Raw genomic sequence first — 7,327 nt, forward strand, 5'->3', positions numbered from 1 at the left:
GTGTATGCCTTTCAAAATCATGTCCAATCAATTGAATTTACCACAGGTGGACTCCAGACAAGTTGTAGAAACATCTCAAGGATAATCAATGGAAGCAGCAAGAACCTGAGTTCATTTTTGAGTCTCTCTCTCTCTCTCTCTCTCTCTCTACATATATATATATATATTGTACCGTTCCAAAGTTTGGACACCTAATCTTTCAAGGGTTTTTCTTTATTTTTTACTATTTTCTTGTTCAATAATTAAAAGTTGGAAATTCAAACATTGCATTGCATTGTAACATTATTTTTTAATGCAAAAGCCTTCTAATCAGCTACTAATGTGACTAGAAAACATTGCATATGACTGCCAACTTTCCAGGACATAGACATGTCTTATATTGGCAGAACACTTAAATTCTTGTTAATCTAACTGCGGTGTCCTATTTACATTAGCTATTACAGAAAAAAATGCCATGTTATTGTTTGAGAATAGATCACAACAAAAAAACACTTTTATGACAGCAACTGGTTTGATACATTCACATCCGAAGGTAAATAATGTACTCTTGCTCTGAGATGTCTCACTGAGGGTCCCAGAGATACAATGCAGTGTAGTTTTGTTTGAAAAATATATATATATTCAAATGTAGGAACTGGGTTCTACAGTTTGACCCATCTGCTGTCTCTTGCTCCACACCCACAACATCCAGGCATCTAGATGTGTGAAGGTTGGTGTCTTTTCTGTAGTGAAGCTAATGATCCATCATGTATGGTATTCCTGGAAAGTGTGTAAACTAAAAAAGTTAGTTACGTACTTGAAAATGTATAATTTGACCAATTCTGCACTTTTGGGCAAACTCATGGCAGACTTGATGAAAAATATTGTGTAGTGAGGTAAGTCTTTTTTTGTTTTCTTTTTGTTCCATCATCTGGAAATGCAAGAGAAAGGACACAATGTATTATTGCAGTTTACGCACAATTTAGATTTTGGCCACAAGATGGCAGCAGTGTATGTGCAACGTTTTAGACTGATCCAATGAAACATTGCATTGCTATTCAAAATGTTTTATGAAGTCTGCCCAAATGTGGCTAATTGGTTTATTGATACATTTTCAAGTACATACAGTGGGGAGAACAAGTATTTGATACACTGCCGATTTTTCAGGTTTTCCTACATACAAAGTATGTAGAGGTCTGTAATTTTTATCATAGGTACACTTTAACTGTGAGAGACGGAATCTAAAACAAAAATCCAGAAAATCACATTGTATGATTTTTAAGTAATTCATTTGCATTTTATTGCATGACATAAGTATTTGATCACCTACCAACCAGTAAGAATTCTGGCTCTCACAGACCTGTTAGTTTTTCTTTAAAAAACCCTCCTGTTCTCCACCTGTATTAGCTGCACCTGTTTGAACTCATTACCTGTATAAAAGACACCTGTCCACACACTCAATCAAACAGAATTCAACCTCTCCACAATGGCCAAGACCAGAAAGCTGTGTAAGGACATCAGGGATGTAGACCTGCACAAGGCTGGGATGGACTACAGGACAATAGGAAAGCAGCTTGGTGAGAAGGCAACCACTGTTGGCGCAATTATTAGAAAGTGGAAGAAGTTCAAGATGACGGTAAATCACCCTCGGTCTGGGGCTCCATGCAAGATCTCACCTTGTGGGGCATCAATGATCATGAGGAAGGTGAGGGATCAGCCCAGAACTACACGGCAGGACCTGGTCAATGACCTGAAGAGAGCTGGGACCACAGTCTCAAAGAAAACCATTAGTAACACACTACGCCGTCATGGGTTAAAATCCTGCAGCGCACGCAAGGTCCCCCTGCTCAAGCCAGCGCATGTCCAGGCCCGTCTGAAGTTTTCCAATGACCATCTGGATGATCCAGGGGAGGAATGGGAGAAGATCATGTGGTCTGATGAGACAAAAATATAGCTTTTTAGTCTAAACTCCACTCGCCGTGTTTGGAGGAAGAAGAGGGATGAGTACAACCCCAAGAACACCATTCCAACCGTGAAGCATGGAGGTGGAAACATCATTCTTTGGGGATATTTTTCTGCAAAGAGGACAGGACGACTGCACCGTATTGAGGGGAGGATGGATGGGGCCATGTATCATGAGATCTTGGCCAACAACCTCCTTCCCTCAGTAAGAGCATTGAAGATGGGTCATGGCTGGGTCTTCCAGCATGACAACGACCCGAAACACACAGCCAGGGCAACTAAGGAGTGGCTCCGTAAGAAGCATCTCAAGGTCCTGGAGTGGCCTAGCCAGTCCCCAGACCTGAACCCAATAGAACATCTTTGGAGGGAGCTGAAAGTCCGTATTGCCCAGCGACAGCCCCGAAACCTGAAGGATCTGGAGAAGGTCTGTATGGAGGAGTGGGCCAAAATCCCTGCTGCAGTGTGTGCAAACCTGGTCAAGAACTACAGGAAACGTATGATCTCTGTAATTGGTTTCTTTGTACCAAATGTTAAGTTCTGCTTTTAAGTTACGTTCTCCCCAATTTCGTGGTATCCAATTGTTTAGTAGCTACTATCTTGTCTCATCGCTACAACTCCCGTACGGGCTCGGGAGAGACAAAGGTTGAAAGTCATGCGTCCCCAGATTCACAACCCAACCGAGCCGCACTGCTTCTTAACACAGCACGCATCCAACCCGGAAGCCAGCCGCACCAATGTGTCGGAGGAAACACCATGCACCTGGCAACCTTGGTTAGCTCGCACTGCGCCCGGCCTGCCACAGGAGTCGCTGGTACACGATGAGACAAGGATATCCATACCGGCCAACCCCTCCCTAACCCGGACGACGCTAGGCCAATTGTGCGTCACCCCACGGACCTCCCGGTCGCGGCCAGTTACAACAGAGCCTGGGGGCGAACCCAGAGTCTCTGGTGGCACAGCTGGCACTGCAGTACAGCGCCCTTGACCACTACGCCACCCGGGAGGCCCTGTATCAAATACTTATGTCATGCAATAAAATGCAAATTAATTACTTAAAAATCATACAACGGGATTTTTCTGGATTTTTGTTTTAGATTCAGTCTCTCACAGTTGAAGTGTACATATGATAAAAATTACAGACCTCTACATGCTTTGTAAGTAGGAAAACCTGCAAAATCGGCAATGTCTCAAATACTTGTTCTTCCCACTGTATGTAAAATGTATGCATGCGTGACTGTAAGTCGCTTTAGATAAAAGCGTCTGCTAAATGGCATATTATAATTATACATATACTATTTATTGGAAAGGAGCATCAAGCTCATCACCTTGCACTTTCACCACCCTGTGAAGTTCTTCATAATTTATTTCATCTGTAACCTAATAAACTGCATGCTTTCCCGATGAGTAGTAGTGGGAGGACCACAGAACATGTCATCACGTGACTCTAAGTTTACTTTGATATCATGGTTATTATATCAGTATTTGTGCATAAAAGTGTTTCTACTGACATTTCTCGCATAATTAATTGTACATATACATAAAGATGCCTCCTGGTCTCCTGTATTTTGTTTTGTCGACATGTGGAAGTTTACCAACAACGTTTTGGTTTCCATCAGGCCTGCCATGACATGTCTTATCCGACATGTACTTTACTTGCATAAAAAGGTTGAATGGAAACCTGTTTAGTGTCTCTTTTTCTCTTTCTTTCTCTTAGAAGAAAGTCTAACTGTGTCTGTGCTTGTCTCTCTCTTTTTTTCTTGGTAGAGGCCTGTAGTAGCTACAGTAAAACGAGCTTGTGTGCCCCCCTCTTGTGGATGCTGCGGGGGTGTCCGGTGCACCAGTGGACAGAGTAGTGTGTGGGGTTGAGGTTGGAAAAGGCACGGGGAGGTCTGGGGAAGGCTAGAGCAGTGATTCTTAATAACTGATAGGTCGCGGGAGGTTTTGAATGGGTCTCAAGTGTCTTGAGTAAAAAAACATGAATAAAAATTATAATAATAATATACATTTGTTTTAATTAAGAAAAAATACTCCAGTCTAAACTTAAATGACTAAAATCAAGTAGAAAGTGTGTAGAAATGATAATGAACCTATATATTTTTTATAAGTTAACCTCTGAACTATTTGTCTTCATCACAGTATTTTCCTTATGGAGTTATTAGCAGTGCTATTTATCAGATTTGGTTGATTTTGTGGTCTCAAACCAGTGAGCTTAACATTCTTCATCAACAATATGGGCGAAATTGAATTATTGAAAAAGATGGGACTGTTGTTCCTTGGTCATATAATTGGTACATTTACTATCAATATAGCATTAAACATAGTTTTCCAGATTGCATTTTGGCAAAAACAACAATTGCAATGTGAATATTGAATCGCGACTGAGACAACCTGGTTCAATTTGGGTCCTGAGGCAAAACCAGTTCAGAACCACTGGGCTGTAGGGTAAAGGTGCAGGCCAGGGGCTGAAGGAGTTAAAGTCCTGGCTGAGATGGCTAATGCTTAAATCTTATTCCCCCTCTCTACAACAACACAGGATCAACAAAGCCACCGCCAAAATCCTCTGAGGCACTGACACAGAAAATCCCCCTCCCTCCCTCCCTCCAGACCAGCCGCTTAGGGAACAACAAACACAGGAGGTAAATACAGCTGCACCCCACTGGACAGATAAACTACCAAACCCCCCTCCCTCCAACACCCCTAACACACTGGATAGCCCATACCACCATGTAGCCCATAACCCTGGGTTAGCCCAACATGAAAAGACAACTGAGCTACCATCCTGCCCTCTCCTGCCCTCCCTCTACTGCCCTCCCTCTACTGCCCTCTCTCTACTACCCTCCATCTACTGCCCTCCCTCTCCTGCCCTCCCTCTACTGCCCTCTCTCTACTGCCCTCTCTCTACTGCCCTCCCACTACTGCCCTCCCTCTACTGCCCTCCCTCTACTGCCCTCCCTCTCCTGCCCTCCCTCTACTGCCCTCCCTCTACTGCCCTCTCTCTACTGCCCTCCATCTACTGCCCTCCCTCTCCTGCCCTCCCTCTGCTGCCCTCTCTCTACTGCCCTCTCTCTACTGCCCTCCCACTACTGCCCTCCCTCTACTGCCCTCCCTCTACTACCCTCCCTCTACTGCCCTCCCACTACTACCCTCCCTCTACTGCCCTCCCACTACTACCCTCCCTCTACTGCCCTCCCTCTACTACCCTCCCTCTACTGCCCTCCCTCTACTACCCTCCCTCTACTACCCTCCCTCTACTACCCTCCCTCTACTACCATCCCTCTACTACCCTCCCTCTACTGCCCTCCCTCTACTACCCTCCCTCTACTACCATCCCTCGACTACCCTCCCTCTACTACCATCCCTCGACTACCCTCCCTCTACTACCATCCCTCGACTACCCTCCCTCTACTACCATCCCTCGACTACCCTCCCTCTACTGCCCTCTCTCTACTGCCCTCTCTCTACTGCCCTCCCTCTACTACCCTCCCTCTACTACCCTCCCTCTACTGCCCTCCCTCTACTGCCCTCCCTCTCTGCATGTGTTGAACATACATGTGTGTCTAAAGCCCCCTGTCCATGCTGCGGTTGTCTGTCTGCCCTCCAGACATGTGTTGAACATACATGTGTGTCTAAAGCCCCCTGTCCTTGCTGCGGTTGTCTGTCTGCCCTCCAGACATGTGTTGAACATACATGTGTGTCTAAGGCCTCCTGTCCATGCTGCGGTTGTCTGTTTGCCAGTGTTAAGGTGAGTTTTCCACACCGATGCTGAGCTGTTTGTCTGTCTGCCCACCAGACATGTGGTGAACATACATGCGTGTGCATGGCCACATATCAAACACACACACACTCTGAGGCCAACCAAAGGCCACGCAGGTTGTGTGTGTGTGTGTGCGAGTGGCGTAGCCAGGGCCGGACGCTCCTGTGTTTGTGCACGCGTCTGGATGGAGAGATGGAGATAGACGGCCCACAGAGGGAGGGACGAGAGGGGGATGAAGTGCTGCTTCCACAGGGGTATTTCACGGAATCCAGGAAGTTAGTTCAGTAACTCCATCCCTTCATCTCCAGTCTGAGCGGAGGAAAGCGAGGGAAGAAGGACGCCCTTGTCTGGAGAGTGAGGGATTTTCCACATCTGTCCCCCGCATTGTGTCCTGCCTCTGTAAACAGCCCAGATGCCTGTTTTGGCTGTTGTCAGGCAGGCAGGCAGGCAGGCAGGCAGGAAAACTAACTCACTCACTCACTCACACACACACACACAGACACACACTTTTGAACACACACTTATGAACACACACTTATGAACACATGTACACTTCCCCGCCAGCTGTTATGTCTGAATGAGGCTTCTGGAACGTTTTAACGCTGATTGCAGTTAAGCGTTAAATCATCCATACTAAAGGTACCAGTGAGAGACTACACTTCACTGCACAATATTCTGCGCTGGCCACTGTTGGGCAACGTGCATGTGTGCGTGTGTGTGTGTCAGTGTGTGCGTGTGCACGCGCGTGCACGTGCGTGTGTGTGTGTGTGTATGTGTGTGTGTGTGTGTGTGTGTGTGTGTGTGTGTGTGTGTGTGTGTGTGTGTGAGTGTGTGTGTGTGTGTGTGTGTGTGTGTGTGGTGTGTTTATGCAATGCCAGTCACACAACACTGACCTGCTCAGCCTGCTGAAGGGATCTTTGTCCTCTTTTTTTCCCCTCTCTCTTTCTCTCTGGAATGCAGTTGAACGTGCGCTCTCCTTTTCTCTACTCAGGATATTTGACAGGTTGCTGCCCCCTCCCTCTCTCCCTCTCTCCCTCTCTCCCTCTCTCCCCCTCCCTAACCCCTCTGTAACCTGGCAACTCCCAGTGAGTTTCCTGCTTTGGGTGTGAAGGCCCAAACAAAGTGATAAGAGGGTACTGTAGTTACGTACACTGTTGTGTATCTCCCTTCCTCTCGCCACCTGGTTGTGAAACAGCATTTTTAAGAAAAATATATTTACGTTCAAACTGTTTGTTTCTGATTCAAAAGCTATTTTGTTTTAATCTGTGATTTCTTTAGCTTTTTCTCTCATGTTCGTTTCAGTAGGCATTTTTCAATGAGGCATATTTCAGCGTAATTAAGGCGTCATAACATCATAATTACAATAGGAACTGTAACGCTTAGTTGTCAGAGACAAGAGGATAATAGAAGAACTGTAATGATAGGTTTCTAGCATGCCAAGATCATAACTCACACACACACTCTCATAACTCTACACACCTTCTCTCTCTCTCTCTCTCTCTCTCTCTCTCTCTCTCTCTCTCTCTCTCTCTCTCTCTCTCTCTCTCTCTCTCTCTCTCTCTCTCTCTCTCTCTCTCTCTCTCTCTCTCTCTCTCTCTCTCTCTCTCTCTCTCTCTCTCTCTCTCTCTCTCT

The 7,327-nt window shown here is 45.8% G+C and overlaps 1 long non-coding RNA gene across 1 annotated transcript in view; it reads left to right on the plus strand.

The window, feature by feature from the left end:
* The first annotated feature begins 4,469 nt into the window (after window positions 1-4,469).
* The window catches only part of LOC149976070 (uncharacterized), an 11,078-nt gene continuing 8,220 nt past the window's right edge, over window positions 4,470-7,327 (plus strand). The window contains exon 1 of the long non-coding RNA XR_016487999.1: window positions 4,470-4,577. This is a non-coding gene — a long non-coding RNA (uncharacterized LOC149976070). The remainder of the gene's footprint in view (window positions 4,578-7,327) is intronic.

This window comes from Oncorhynchus mykiss, chromosome 17 (assembly GCF_057628025.1).
Source record: "Oncorhynchus mykiss isolate SJ-2025 chromosome 17, ASM5762802v1, whole genome shotgun sequence".
Taxonomy (NCBI): Eukaryota; Metazoa; Chordata; class Actinopteri; order Salmoniformes; family Salmonidae; genus Oncorhynchus; species Oncorhynchus mykiss.